This window comes from Patella vulgata, chromosome 8 (assembly GCF_932274485.2).
Source record: "Patella vulgata chromosome 8, xgPatVulg1.2, whole genome shotgun sequence".
NCBI lineage: Eukaryota > Metazoa > Mollusca > Gastropoda > Patellidae > Patella > Patella vulgata.
This window is the reverse complement of record NC_065886.2, coordinates 13,149,914-13,163,066: the sequence shown is the minus strand read 5'-3', so window position 1 is coordinate 13,163,066 and position 13,153 is coordinate 13,149,914.

Sequence of the window (13,153 nt, the reverse complement as noted above, 5' to 3'; positions counted from 1 at the left end):
TGAACCCCCTGATCTGCCTTATTTCTATTGATGCAGAGATAGAATCAGTCTTTCTGTCCATGACACAAAAGTTGTAAAACCGCTTTAATTTAGGTCTGAAAATAATTCCATGACTTACAGGAGCAAAATCTCTTTAATTTAGGTCTATAAAAGTTTAACTTAAACAAGCAAAATCTCTTTACTTTTGAAATTTGTTATATTATATTTCTTAACAAGTGTTGGGCAAGTTCTATAACAAGATTAAATATTAATTTAGAAAGATCAAGAGGAAGATGCTTTGTTTTATTAACTGTTGAACTACTTTGACAAGAAAATTATAACTTGTTAAATGATCTATACCAGAATGACTGGTTGCTTCTTTTTCTTCTTCTTTCTCAGAATCGGCTTTTGATGATCCAGTTTCCACACTCTTTTTAACATCTTCATCATCTGAATTTTTATCCTCCGTCTCATCTACAGCTTCATCATCTATTTTATTCTTCTTCACTAATTCTTCATCCTCCTATAAAATATTAAAATTATTTCTAACAGTACTGCTAGTTGTCCGAATCTTCAAAATAAAAATTTGATAGCCTCTTTCCATGATGATACAATGAACAAAGCATAAAAGAGAGAGGAATTGAGTTTAAAGTCCACTCGACACGAACCAGGTCATATGGTTCAACTTTCTGTCAATAATTTGCTTGTGCCTAGAGAGGTCTTTAGCAGTGGAGGAAACCAGAAGATCCAGTCCAGTGAAAACCCATGCGGTTGAACAGGCGACCCTACTCCTTGTCACGTACAACCAGGGAATCAAAACCATGCCAGTTCACTAAACTAGACCTAATACAATGCACACACGCTAACCATTCGGCCACCACCCCCCTCCCCTCCACCCCCAAAAATAAAAAGTTATAGACCAATTCAGCTGAAATTTGATGTAAGGTCATGGCTAGTCCCCCTGAACATCCCCTAAAGAATTTTAAAGTCCCTACAATCATGGGAACTGGTAGAGGTACTTTACTGAAATAGAAGAACAAAAAAAAAACTTTTGGCCTGGCCCTGGGTGTTAATGTTATGACATGATTTATGGCCATGATTTTTCCATAACCCATGTGCCACTTGGCTGGCAAGCAGTATATTGCTACATGTGTTTGTTATTTGCTAATGTACATGTATGTCAAAAACAAAACATGGTCGTGGTCAAAACTTTTGGTCGTTTTGACTCAAATTTTGGGCCGTTGGGTTTATGCCGTGGCATGTATGTAACAACTCTGTTTTTGACGATTTAAAATGACAGGCCTGTTAACGAGTACATTTCGATTTAAAATCATACTTCATCGTCACGTTTCCTTTTCGATTTTGGATGTCTGTATTGTTTTTGGTGTTGTTGGTTTTGACGATAGCACTTTTCGCCATATTTACACAAAGGACGAAGATCCATTTCCCGCTTGTTGTTCTCTTTACTCTGGCTTCTTTTTGTCAACAAAACATTCGATTAAAAGGTCCCTTTGCTAGAAATGCATGAGTCGACCCTAAGTCCAAAACAAATAGTCAGTCGAATAAACCGGTCGATGGCTTATTAAAATTTTGGAATCGTTTGTAATCTGTATAAGTTAAAGAAAAAACGCACTAATTCCAATATCTTTTATCATTGTTTTTGTTTATTTTTTACGTCCCCTCATGTTCAAATTTGATTGTTCAAATTAAAACTTTAAGGTGTTATCTTAGTTATTGCCACCGCGGCTTAATAAAGTCATGCTTGACTTTTTCCCTCATCCCCATATGCCCCCATCTTTTAAGTGCACGCCAATGTGTACACGGGACCTCGGTTTTTCGTCCCATCCGAACGACTAGACATCTGTCCTTGTCCACCTCCAAAAGAATAGAGTCCCTATATATGATATGTTGGGTTAGGGGGGCGATGGGGATGAGGTATTTGACATTATCATGTGGCCTCGTCCAGTCGATAAAATCAGTCAGTTAGTTCAGTCGAATAATCCAGTCGAATAAACCAGTCGAATAATTCAGTCGAAAAGTTCAGTCGAATAAACCAGTCGAATAGTTCAGTCGAATAATTCAGTCGAATAAACAAGTCGCTCAATATTAAGCAGCGGTGGCAGTGGGCTAAGATGATATGGTAGCAAATCATGCTCTTAGACATAGCTGAAGGAGCCGGGGCATGGGGTAGAGACCGGGGGGCTTCCCAACTAGTTTCAAGAAATGAAAAGAAATGAAATGGGGTTTTAACGTCCTACTGTTCTGCTTGGAACTGGGCTAATGAAGACGGGCATACGCCATACACTGTGCGATGAGGGAAATTTTGCCCGGACAGCGGCACTACGGCCTACTCTTATATCGAATTCCATCTGTTAAGGGATCTTTAACGACCACGTCAATGTGGACACGGGACCTCGGTTTTTCGTCCCATCCGAACGACTAGACAGCTGTCCTTGTCCGCCTCGAAAAGAATAGAGTCCCTATATATGATATGAACGAAGAAAGGGGATGGGGTGGGGCGGGGGTGGGGGGGATGAGGTATTTGACATTTTCATGTGGCCCCGTCCAGTCGATAAAACCAGTCAGTTAGTTCAGTCGAATAATCCAGTCGAATAAACCAGTCGAATAATTCAGTCGAAAAGTTCAGTCGAATAAACCAGTCGAATAGTTCAGTCGAATAATTCAGTCGAATAATCCAGTCGAATAATTCAGTCGAATAAACAAGTCGCTCAATATTAAGCAGCGGTGGCAGCGGGCTAAGATAATATAGTAGCAAATCATGCTCGTAGCCATAGCTGAAGGAGCCGGGGGCATGGGGTAGGGACCGGGGGGCTTCCCAACTAGTTTCAAGAAATGAAAAGAAATGAAATGGGGTTTTAACGTCCTACTGTTCTGCTTGGAACTGGGCTAATGAAGACGGGCAGACGCCATACACTGTGCGATGAGGGAAATTTTGCCCGGACAGCGGCACTACGGCCTACTCTTATATCGAATTCCATCTGTCAAAGGGATCTTTTACATCCACTCCAATGTATACACGGGACCTCGGTTTTTCGTCCCATCCGAAAGACTAGACAGCTGTCCTTGTCCGCCTCGAAAAGAATAGAGTCCCTATATATGATATAAACGAAGAAAGGGGATGGGGTGGGGCGGGGGTGGGGGGGATGAGGTATTTGACATTTTCATGTGGCCTCGTCCAGTCGATAAAACCAGTCAGTTAGTTCAGTCGAATAATCCAGTCGAATAAACCAGTCGAATAATTCAGTCGAAAAGTTCAGTCGAATAGTTCAGTCGAATAGTTCAGTCGAATAATCCAGTGGAATAATTCAGTCGAATAAACAAGTCGCTCAATATTAAGCAGCGGTGGCAGCGGGCTAAGATAATATAGTAGCAAATCATGCTCGTAGCCATAGCTGAAGGAGCCGGGGGCATGGGGTAGGGACCGGGGGGCTTCCCAACTAGTTTCAAGAAATGAAAAGAAATGAAATGGGGTTTAACGTCCTTCTGTTCTGCTTGGAACTGGGCTAATGAAGACGGGCAGACGCCATACACTGTGCGATGAGGGAAATTTTGCCCGGACAGCGGCACTACGGCCTACTCTTATATCGAATTCCATCTGTCAAAGGGATCTTTTACGTCCACTCCAATGTATACACGGGACCTCGGTTTTTCGTCCCATCCGAACGACTAGACAGCTGTCCTTGTCCGCCTCGAAAAGAATAGAGTCCCTATATATGATATGAACGAAGAAAGGGGATGGGGTGGGGCGGGGGGGGGGGGATGAGGTATTTGACATTTTCATGTGGCCTCGTCCAGTCGATAAAATCAGTCAGTTAGTTCAGTCGAATAATCCAGTCGAATAAACCAGTCGAATAATTCAGTCGAAAAGTTCATCCGAATACTTCAGTCGAATAGTTCAGTCGAATACTTCAGTCGAATAAACAAGTCGCTCAATATTAAGCAGCGGTGGCAGCGGGCTAAGATGATATGGTAGCAAATCATGCTCTTAGACATAGCTGAAGGAGCCGGGGCATGGGGTAGAGACCGGGGGGCTTCCCAACTAGTTTCAAGAAATGAAAAGAAATGAAATGGGGTTTTAACGTCCTACTGTTCTGCTTGGAACTGGGCTAATGAAGACGGGCAGACGCCATACACTGTGCGATGGGGGAAATTTTGCCCGGACAGCGGCACTACAGCCTACTCTTATATCGAATTCCATCTGTCAAGGGATCTTTTACGTCCACGCCAATGTGCACACGGGACCTCGGTTTTTCGTCCCATCCGAACGACTAGACAGCTGTCCTTGTCCGCCTCGAAAAGAATAGAGTGCCTATATATGATATGAACGAAGAAAGGGGATGGGGTGGGGCGGGGTTGGGGGGGATGAGGTATTTGACATTGTCATGTGGCCTCGTCCAGTCGATAAAATCAGTCAGTTAGTTCAGTCGAATAATCCAGTCGAATAAACCAGTCGAATAATTCAGTCGAAAAGTTCAGTCGAATAAACCAGTCGAATAGTTCAGTCGAATAATTCAGTCGAATAATCCAGTCGAATAATTCAGTCGCTCAATATTAAGCAGCGGTGGCAGCGGGCTAAGATAATATAGTAGCAAATCATGCTCGTAGCCATAGCTGAAGGAGCCGGGGGCATGGGGTAGGGACCGGGGGGCTTCCCAACTAGTTTCAAGAAATGAAATGAGGTTTAACGTCCTTCTGTTCTGCTTGGAACTGGGCTAATGAAGACGGGCAGACGCCATACACTGTGCGATGAGGGAAATTTTGCCCGGACAGCGGCACTACGGCCTACTCTTATATCGAATTCCATCTGTCAAAGGGATCTTTTACGTCCACTCCAATGTAGACACGGGACCTCGGTTTTTCGTCCCATCCGAAAGACTAGACAGCTGTCCTTGTCCGCCTCGAAAAGAATAGAGTCCCTATATATGATATGAACGAAGAAAGGGGATGGGGTGGGGCGGGGGGGGGGGGGGGTGAGGTATTTGACATTTTCATGTGGCATCGTCCAGTCGATAAAATCAGTCAGTTAGTTCAGTCGAATAATCCAGTCGAATAAACCAGTCGAATAATTCAGTCGAAAAGTTCAGTCGAATAAACCAGTCGAATACTTCAGTCGAATAGTTCAGTCGAATAATTCAGTCGAATAAACAAGCTGCTCAATATTAAGCAGCGGGCTAAGATAATATGGTAGCAAATCATGCTCGTAGACATAGCTGAAGGAGCCGGGGGCATGGGGTAGGGACCGGGGGGCTTCCCAACTAGTTTCAAGAAATGAAAAGAAATGAAATGGGGGTTCAACGTCCTTCTGTTCTGCTTGGAACTGGGCTAATGAAGACGGGCATACGCCATACACTGTGCTATGATGGAAATTTTGCCCGGACAGCGGCACTACGGCCTACTCTTTTATCGAATTCCATCTGTCAAAGGGATCTTTTACGTCCACTCCAATGTAGACACGGGACCTCGGTTTTTCGTCCCATCCGAAAGACTAGACAGCTGTCCTTGTCCGCCTCGAAAAGAATAGAGTCCCTATATATGATATGAACGAAGAAAGGGGATGGGGTGGGGCGGGGGGGGGGGGATGAGGTATTTGACATTTTCATGTGGCCTCGTCCAGTCGATAAAATCAGTCAGTTAGTTCAGTCGAATAATCCAGTCGAATAAACCAGTCGAATAATTCAGTCGAAAAGTTCAGTCGAATAAACCAGTCGAATACTTCAGTCGAATAATTCAGTCGAATAAACAAGTCGCTCAATATTAAGCAGCGGGCTAAGATAATATGGTAGCAAATCATGCTCGTAGACATAGCTGAAGGAGCCGGGGCATGGGGTAGGGACCGGGGGGGCTTTCCAACTAGTTTCAAGAAATGAAAAGAAATGAAATGGGGTTTAACGTCCTTCTTTTCTGCTTGTAACTGGGCTAATGAAGACGGGCAGACGCCATACACTGTGCGATGGGGGAAATTTTGCCCGGACAGCGGCACTACGGCCTACTCTTATATCGAATTCCATCTGTCAAAGGGATCTTTTACGTCCACTCCAATGTAGACACGGGACCTCGGTTTTTCGTCCCATCCGAAAGACTAGACAGCTGTCCTTGTCCGCCTCGAAAAGAATAGAGTCCCTATATATGATATGAACGAAGAAAGGGGATGGGGTGGGGCGGGGGGGGGGGATGAGGTATTTGACATTTTCATGTGGCCTCGTCCAGTCGATAAAATCAGTCAGTTAGTTCAGTCGAATAATCCAGTCGAATAAACCAGTCGAATAATTCAGTCGAAAAGTTCAGTCGAATAAACCAGTCGAATACTTCAGTCGAATAATTCAGTCGAATAAACAAGTCGCTCAATATTAAGCAGCGGTGGCAGCGGGCTAAGATAATTAGTAGCAAATCATGCTCGTAGCCATAGCTGAAGGAGCCGGGGCATGGGGTAGGGACCGGGGGGCTTCCCAACTAGTTTCAAGAAATGAAATGGGGTTTTAACGTCCCACTGTTCTGCTTGGAACTGGGCTAATGAAGACGGGCATACGCCATACACTGTGCTATGAGGGAAATTTTGCCCGGACAGCGGCACTACGGCCTACTCTTATATCGAATTCCATCTGTCAAAGGGATCTTTTACGTCCACGCGAATGTGCACACGGGACCTCGGTTTTTCGTCCCATCCGAACGACTAGACAGCTGTCCTTGTCCGCCTCGAAAAGAATAGAGTCCCTATATATGATATGAACGAAGAAAGGGGATGGGGTGGGGCGGGGTGGGGGAAGATGAGGTATTTGACATTTTCATGTGGCCTCGTCCAGTCGATAAAATCAGTCAGTTAGTTCAGTCGAATAATCCAGTCGAATAAACCAGTCGAATAATTCAGACGAAAAGTTCAGTCGAATAAACCAGTCGAATAGTTCAGTCGAATAAACAAGTCGCTCAATATTAAGCAGCGGTGGCAGCGGGCTAAAATAATTAGTAGCAAATCATGCTCGTAGCCATACCCGAAGGAGCCGGGGGCACGGGGTAGGGACCGGGGGGCTTCCAAACTAGTTTCAAGAAATGAAAAGAAATAAAATGGGGGTTTAACGTCCTTCTGTTCTGCTTGGAACTGGGCTAATGAAGACGGACATACGACATACGAGGTCTCGTGTATACATTGGCGTGGACGTAAAAGATCCCTTGACAGATGGAATTCGATATAAGAGTAGGCCGTAGTGCCACTGTCCGGGCAAAATTTCCCTCATAGCACAGTGTATGGCGTATTCCCGTCTTCATTAGCCCAGTTCCAAGCAGAACAGTAGGACGTTAAACCCCATTTCATTTCTTGAAACTAGTTGGGAAGCCCCCCGGCCCCTACCCCATGCCCCCGGCTCCTTCATCTATGGCTATGAGCATGATTTGCTACTACATTATCTTAGTCCGCTGCCACCGCTGCTTAATATTAAGCGACTTGTTTATTCGACTGAATTATTCGACTGAACTATTTGACTGAATTATTCGACTGGACGAGGCCACATGAAAAAGTAAAATACCTCATCCCCACGTATCCCCATCGCATCACCTTTCTATCATATATAGGGACTCTATTTTTTTCGAGGTGGGGGGGGGGGGGGGGGCGGGGGAATATTAGTATCTACTTAAGTACATGTATCACTTAAGACTGGTGAAGACCTCTCCCACCCCTCCTCCCGATCCCCTGGCTCCTACGGTTATGGCTTAAGCATCGCTTAAATACCTATATTATCAAACTACTTTTGCCAAAAAAATTGGGCTTGAAACTAGTTTGAAAGCCCCCCACCCCCCAGCTACTACCCTATGACCCCATATTGGATTAGTGTTAACGACACTCACGTATCTGACTTGTTTTATCGACTTGCATGAGGATACAAGAAGAAGTCTCATCAAATAACTCAATCGTATAATTCGGTCGATATTTGAGCCAGCTCACAGTGTCAATGTGTTATATTTAGTGCTTACATGGAAAAGGATAAAAAAGAAAAAAATTTGTACACAAAAACAACTTTAAGTTATCTGTTTTTTGACATTAGGTATAAGTTCTAATTAGTCTTTTAAAAGTATTAAAAGATTCTAAAATAAATATAGAAATAAAATAAAAGAATAAAACTAAATAATTGGATCTGTAAATTTTTCTAGCAAGATTTATTCAATCAATATAATATACATAATCTAAAGATACATTATTTATGGGGTCTGAAAACATTCCAGGTCTTATATACATGTAATTTCATTTCCCGTAAGAAATTATTTACAGAAATATAAGTACATTGTATTTCAAACAACAAACTTAAAAAGGTGAAAACAACATAAACATAATGCCATATGACAAGTATATACAGATTTCAATATTATATACATGGGCGTTGAAAGGGTTACACATTTGACCAAGATCGAATCAACAATGATAACGAATCAACTTACACTATACTGAGCTTTCTAGGAATTATATATTTGAATATCATCATATCATTGGGTGCCATCATATACAAGAGCCTGTAAATAAACAAATTTAAAAAAAGAAAAATAAAGAAAAAAAGATCTTCAATTAGAGATGCAAGGCGCTCCCCATTATTATACAGTTGAAGTTACAACACCTAATATTATGTAAAGAAAGTTCAATATCCTTCTAAAATTAACGGATATAAGAATAATAAACTTTCGACACTATTATATAGTATATACAATCAGAAATATGTGACAATTAGTTAATTCGTATATGTATGAAACAAGATTATGGGGTATAGATAGTTCAATATATATATAGTTCGTTAATAACGTTATATTCAAAGACATCTATTTATTTACAGGTGATACTTTGATATTTTAGTTTGTTTTAGAGTTGGTGTGCGTGGGGGGGGGGGGGTATTTTGATCATTCTTCTGGTTTTATTATCCTGTTACTTCTTTCATTATTCTGTTTCTCTTTGTTGTAGACCGAACTGTATTGCATCTTGATTAGTTGGACTTGTTGCAAATTTTGTCACAAATTTGCAGACTTTTTCACAACGTAATTAGTTACAGATGTTTTATTACTTTCTTTTTTTTTTTTTTTTAATTTATTACTTAATTGCCTCTTCTGTGTATTGCCGAAGAAGAGTTTGACTCAGAGTCTAGACACTGAGTCTAGCTCTTCACAAGCAATACACAAAAAAACATACTTAAAAGCAGCCCCCTTTTGGACACATTTCATATATGTGGAAGTGGACGTTAAACACATAGCATAGTAGTAGTAGGCCAGTTAATACGTGCCCCTAACGTTTTTAGAACGTAGTGTTTTATAATATTTCATGGAATTAACACAATGTGCCGTTAAATATGGATGATATTGATGACCATACTGTAAGTATTACAACATCATTTACTTTTCAGACGGAGGTATTTTCTTTCCGTTGCTAATGTAATGGTTCGGGCTTATAATTACATTATTTTATCATTTTTTCTATACTATTTAGGCATATAAATCCATTAATTTTTGCATAATATTGGAAAATGGCGTGTCCCTTACTCTCTTAAAAACGAGAACGGGGGTATGCTATAGACGCTTTTTTTTTAAAGGTACATTGAAAGTAGAGCTTAACTGAAATTAAATCTGGAACCTTTCGTAGTGATACAAGTATATGTGATAAATATCATAAATAAATGTGATAAATATTAAAGAGCTAAAAGAAGGAAAACTGATTGACCCGGATCCATTACCAAATTCATATTGACCATTATGCAAAATATTTTAATTTAGTTCTGTATTGCTATCTAGATGGAATGAGTCACAGTGTCTATCAATAAAATATGCTTCAAAACTAAAGAGACAAGTTTACTAAAAACTTGGAATTAAATGATATCATACCTCCTGTCCAAAGCGCACTGACAATTTATTATTAAGATTATCATCAATAAGTAACGGACAAGTACAGCTGTCTGGTCGTTCGGATGGGACGAAAAACCGAGGTCCCGTGTCCACATTGACGTGGTCGTAAAAGATCCCTTGACAGATGGAATTCGATAAAAGAGTAGGCCGTAGTGCCGCTGTCCGGGCAAAATTTCCATCATAGCACAGTGTATGGCGTATGCCCGTCTTCATTAGCCCAGTTCCAAGCAGAACAGAAGGACGTTGAACCCCCATTTCATTTCTTTTCATTTCTTGAAACTAGTTGGGAAGCCCCCCGGTCCCTACCCCATGCGCCGGCTCCTTCAGCTATGTCTACGAGCATGATTTGCTACCATATTATCTTAGCCCGCTGCTTAATATTGAGCGACTTGTTTATTCGACTGAATTATTCGACTGAACTATTCGACTGGTTTATTCGACTGAACTTTTCGACTGAATTATTCGACTGGTTTATTCGACTGGATTATTCGACTGAACTAACTGACTGATTTTATCGACTGGACGATGCCACATGAAAATGTCAAATACCTCATCCCCCTCCCCCGCCCCACCCCATCCCCTTTCTTCGTTCATATCATATATAGGGACTCTATTCTTTTCGAGGCGGACAAGGACAGCTGTCTAGTCTTTCGGATGGGACGAAAAACCGAGGTCCCGTGTCTACATTGGAGTGGACGTAAAAGATCCCTTTGACAGATGGAATTCGATATAAGAGTAGGCCGTAGTGCCGCTGTCCGGGCAAAATTTCCCTCATCGCACAGTGTATGGCGTCTGCCCGTCTTCATTAGCCCAGTTCCAAGCAGAACAGAAGGACGTTAAACCCCATTTCATTTCTTTTCATTTCTTGAAACTAGTTGGGAAGCCCCCCGGTCCCTACCCCATGCCCCCGGCTCCTTCAGCTATGGCTACGAGCATGATTTGCTACTATATTATCTTAGCCCGCTGCCACCGCTGCTTAATATTGAGCGACTGAATTATTCGACTGGATTATTCGACTGAATTATTCGACTGAACTATTCGACTGGTTTATTCGACTGAACTTTTCGACTGAATTATTCGACTGGATTATTCGACTGAACTAACTGACTGATTTTATCGACTGGACGAGGCCACATGACAATGTCAAATACCTCATCCCCCCCACCCCCGCCCCACCCCATCCCCTTTCTTCGTTCATATCATATATAGGGACTCTATTCTTTTCGAGGCGGACAAGGACAGCTGTCTAGTCCTTCGGATGGGACGAAAAACCGAGGTCCCGTGTCCACATTGACGTGGACGTAAAAGATCCCTTGACAGATGGAATTCGATATAAGAGTAGGCCGTAGTGCCGCTGTCCGGGCAAAATTTCCCCCATCGCACAGTGTATGGCGTCTGCCCGTCTTCATTAGCCCAGTTCCAAGCAGAACAGTAGGACGTTAAAACTCCATTTCATTTCTTTTCATTTCTTGAAACTAGTTGGGAAGCCCCCCGGTCTCTACCCCATGCCCCGGCTCCTTCAGCTATGTCCAAGAGCATGATTTGCTACCATATCATCTCAGCCCGCTGCCACCGCTGCTTAATATTGAGCGACTTGTTTATTCGACTGAATTATTCGACTGAACTATTCGACTGAAGTATTCGACTGAACTTTTCGACTGAATTATTCGACTGGTTTATTCGACTGAATTATTCGACTGAACTAACTGACTGATTTTATCGACTGGACGAGGCCACATGAAAATGTCAAATACCTCACCCCCCCCCCCCGCCCCACCCCATCCCCTTTCTTCGTTCATATCATATATAGGGACTCTATTCTTTTCGAGGCGGACAAGGACAGCTGTCTAGTCGTTCGGATGGGACGAAAAACCGAGGTCCCGTGTATACATTGGAGTGGACGTAAAAGATCCCTTTGACAGATGGAATTCGATATAAGAGTAGGCCGTAGTGCCGCTGTCCGGGCAAAATTTCCCTCATCGCACAGTGTATGGCGTCTGCCCGTCTTCATTAGCCCAGTTCCAAGCAGAACAGAAGGACGTTAAACCCCATTTCATTTCTTTTCATTTCTTGAAACTAGTTGGGAAGCCCCCCGGTCCCTACCCCATGCCCCCGGCTCCTTCAGCTATGGCTACGAGCATGATTTGCTACTATATTATCTTAGCCCGCTGCCACCGCTGCTTAATATTGAGCGACTTGTTTATTCGACTGAATTATTCGACTGGATTATTCGACTGAATTATTCGACTGAACTATTCGACTGGTTTATTCGACTGAACTTTTCGACTGAATTATTCGACTGGTTTATTCGACTGGATTATTCGACTGAACTAACTGACTGGTTTTATCGACTGGACGAGGCCACATGAAAATGTCAAATACCTCATCCCCCCCACCCCCGCCCCACCCCATCCCCTTTCTTCGTTTATATCATATATAGGGACTCTATTCTTTTCGAGGCGGACAAGGACAGCTGTCTAGTCTTTCGGATGGGACGAAAAACCGAGGTCCCGTGTCTACATTGGAGTGGACGTAAAAGATCCCTTTGACAGATGGAATTCGATATAAGAGTAGGCCGTAGTGCCGCTGTCCGGGCAAAATTTCCCTCATCGCACAGTGTATGGCGTCTGCCCGTCTTCATTAGCCCAGTTCCAAGCAGAACAGAAGGACGTTAAACCCCATTTCATTTCTTTTCATTTCTTGAAACTAGTTGGGAAGCCCCCCGGTCTCTACCCCATGCCCCGGCTCCTTCAGCTATGTCTAAGAGCATGATTTGCTACCATATCATCTTAGCCCGCTGCCACCGCTGCTTAATATTGAGCGACTTGTTTATTCGACTGAATTATTCGACTGGATTATTCGACTGAATTATTCGACTGAACTATTCGACTGGTTTATTCGACTGAACTTTTCGACTGAATTATTCGACTGGTTTATTCGACTGGATTATTCGACTGAACTAACTGACTGGTTTTATCGACTGGACGAGGCCACATGAAAATGTCAAATACCTCATCCCCCCCACCCCCGCCCCACCCCATCCCCTTTCTTCGTTTATATCATATATAGGGACTCTATTCTTTTCGAGGCGGACAAGGACAGCTGTCTAGTCTTTCGGATGGGACGAAAAACCGAGGTCCCGTGTCTACATTGGAGTGGACGTAAAAGATCCCTTTGACAGATGGAATTCGATATAAGAGTAGGCCGTAGTGCCGCTGTCCGGGCAAAATTTCCCTCATCGCACAGTGTATGGCGTCTGCCCGTCTTCATTAGCCCAGTTCCAAGC